The 2873-nt window shown below is 39.6% G+C and overlaps 1 long non-coding RNA gene across 1 annotated transcript in view; it reads right to left on the bottom strand.

Moving 5' to 3' along the window:
• The window catches only part of LOC141539510 (uncharacterized), a 19975-nt gene extending 17306 nt beyond the window's left edge, over positions 1-2669 (bottom strand). Inside the window, exon 1 of the long non-coding RNA XR_012481310.1 lies at positions 1327-2669. This is a non-coding gene — a long non-coding RNA (uncharacterized LOC141539510). The remainder of the gene's footprint in view (positions 1-1326) is intronic.
• Positions 2670-2873: the final 204 nt, after the last annotated feature.

Raw genomic sequence — 2873 nt, 5'->3', positions numbered from 1 at the left:
TTTTACTCCTGTCTTCGTTATTCTTCCTAACAAGAAACCTCTAATTATCTACTTAGAAATGTTTTAAAATGAAAAATGTCCCCTTTTTGCTCTTCTAAATTCTTTGATCTTAGTATCTGCATTCTCACAGGTGGCAAAAATTACAGGAAAAAAAGTGAGGGGGAGAATTTATTCCTGATGTATCCATTTGTGCATAATTGGTTCTGATTGTGCAGCCCTCACCCCCACTGTCACCCTCATTAGACTGTGAGGTCCTTAAGAGCAGAGAACGGTCTTTGCCTTTCTTTGTATTATCTCCACCTAGCTCAGTGTCCAGTACATAGCAGGCACTTAACAGATGCTTGTTTACCGACTGATTAACCTTAATGAAAAATCATGTTGAACTTTTCTAATAAGACTTTATTTTTGATTCCCCTTTCTTTCCTTATTTTTTCGGATTTTGCTGTCGCTTTCATCTCTATTTAATATGTGCCTTGAAGATATCTGTAGTTAATCTCCTTAACAAACTCCAACTCACCAGATTAGGTGATAATTCCCCTTATAATTTGGTGTTACCAAAAACAAACTCCAACTCTGCTTTACCAAAATGTAACTTTTAAGTATATATACGGAATTCAGAATAGTTTTTAACCAAAGTACTGAAATGATTTCTCATTGGGCTAAGGAAAGCTATTCCTGATCCCTTTCTAAATTGGAGGCAAATAGCCTCCAGGGCTGGCACTCCTGGTGGCTCTCTGGCATTCTCTGCTCTGTTTTCCCACTCCTTCCCCCTTTTTCTTGCCTCCCCTTCCCCTCTGTCTCTTCCCTGCTCACCTTGTCTTCCTTTTTCTTTCCCTTAATTGCCTCTTTTCCTCTCCCCTTTTTCCTTTACCATAATGTATATCTGAACCTGCCAAGAAGAGTCAGCCTTGGGCAAAATGATGAGGTAGGTAATTTGTCTATTAGTCTTCAATGCCCCCATCTCTTTTCTGAATGCCTTATGTCCAACCCGTTGCTAACCAACTAATTATGAAAGTCCTTATGCTCTGGGATCCCTGTTAGAAACTAAGCAACATCCTGTTTTCCTGACCTTTCCCTTTCCACTCAACCCTATCAAAACTGATTTTTTTCCCTGTGCTTGATTTTCTCAATCTTTCTTGTCTTAGAGTAAATCTGCTAAAGTAAAAGAAAAGTTAAGGTGTTAACTGATACTAACAGGAGACTTTAATTTTTACTAAAGTAATGAGGGGTTTAAGACTTTTAGAGCACCAACTAGTGGCCCTAAATTCTAGCTTATAAGAACTACTATAAAAGATAAGGTTCACTGAGAAATAGAATCAGCCTTACCAGGTGGCTGAGTGAACATTCAGAGGGGATATAGCTCTCCTTCCTCTTCTCTCCCAATCCCAATCCTGTCCATGCCTGAATCCCTGGTTCAAGGATAATCATGGAGCCTTAAAAACAAACAAAAAGATCAAACCTTCCATAGCTCATCAGACCCTACTGATGTTTTTACTTTTACTAGTCAGCCATAGGACTTAAGTAGTTCAAAACAAAGACTTTTTATATAGCATAATAATGATGAGCAGCAATAAAACATTTCATCAAAAACCTGGGGCATCCTGTGCCACAGATTTGCACACCAATAGTGGATATACCTAGAAAATACAAATGGATTGGCAAATACATAGAGAATGTGTGTTGCCAGGGTGCAAGTGGGAAGCAAAATCATGTTTTTAAGTTACTGAGCTATCATTGCCTTCTGGTTCTGTTCCTGTTGGGTATGCTCTTTGCTGATTTCATGTGAAATCTGATAGCTTCTAGGCAAATTCCCAGATTTGTTTCTTCTTGATTTCAAATGATCTTTGGATGGTCCTCTGCTGGTGAACTTCTTTCTGCTGCCAGTTTTTATACTTCAGTTTTTTCAAGGTGTCTGCCAAATTACTCAGGCCTTGGCTACCAGGGTACAGTGACTAGAAAGCCTCTCCCTGATAGAATTGTCTGAAAGCCCTGTAGCCCTAGCCATGACTATGAAGAATTTCTCCATTAACTTGAGGGGCAAAATCAGAATGGCTCTCCATTGATTAAATCTATTTTAAACACTGTTTCCTTTGCTAAGAGGGTCCATACCTTTGTCCCAAATTTCTCTCTGACAGTTTTGGAAACTTATTGCCACTCCTGCTTAATTTTCTTATGTAAACTCTGGGTCCCTAAATTCATTTCAGGAGAGGTATCTTCTGAAGAATGACACAAAAGTTATAAGGATCACAGGTCCCCCTGTTTTTTCTCAATCCTCAAATCCTCTAGTCTCATGCAAATGAAAAGGTGGGGGAGAGGGGAAGAAAAAGATCAAAACCCCCTAAGTGGAATTATTATTGTGGCCTTAGTCCACAATAAATTATTTTTTCTAAATTCTTGTCTTTACTATGTGAATGTGCATCAGGTAAACAGGCTGTGCATCAGATAACTGAAAAAGATAGAAAGAAACTGGTCAGGGACAAAAATAAATAGAACTTCCTGGGTCTTGTAGCAACAGAGAAGTAGAGGAGTGGCAAAAGAAGTGGCAGTGAGTGAGCTCAGAGCATGCAGACCTGAGTTCCAGAGGAGAGATCTTTCATGGTTAAATAGAAAATACATTTCTTAACCAAGGACCAGAACAGAATCCCAGGAAACTAAGAGGCTGCCTAGTATCATGCAGTTGAGAGCTGGAGATGTCCACAATTAGAGCTAAGATGAGAAATCAGCTTCTAAAAGAGACTGCAGATCCCAAGGGAGCTAGAAGCGGCGCCCATCCAAATCTACCTCTGGCTAGGAGTGTCTTTGTTTGGCATCTGCCGCAGACAAGGATGAGATGAGAGAGAAAAGCTTGAGGCTTTATTTACTGTGCCAAACAG

Source organism: Sminthopsis crassicaudata, chromosome 4 (assembly GCF_048593235.1).
Source record: "Sminthopsis crassicaudata isolate SCR6 chromosome 4, ASM4859323v1, whole genome shotgun sequence".
Lineage (NCBI taxonomy): Eukaryota > Metazoa > Chordata > Mammalia > Dasyuromorphia > Dasyuridae > Sminthopsis > Sminthopsis crassicaudata.
Note: the sequence above shows the minus strand (reverse complement) of the source record. Positions and strands in the feature narration are given on the sequence as shown.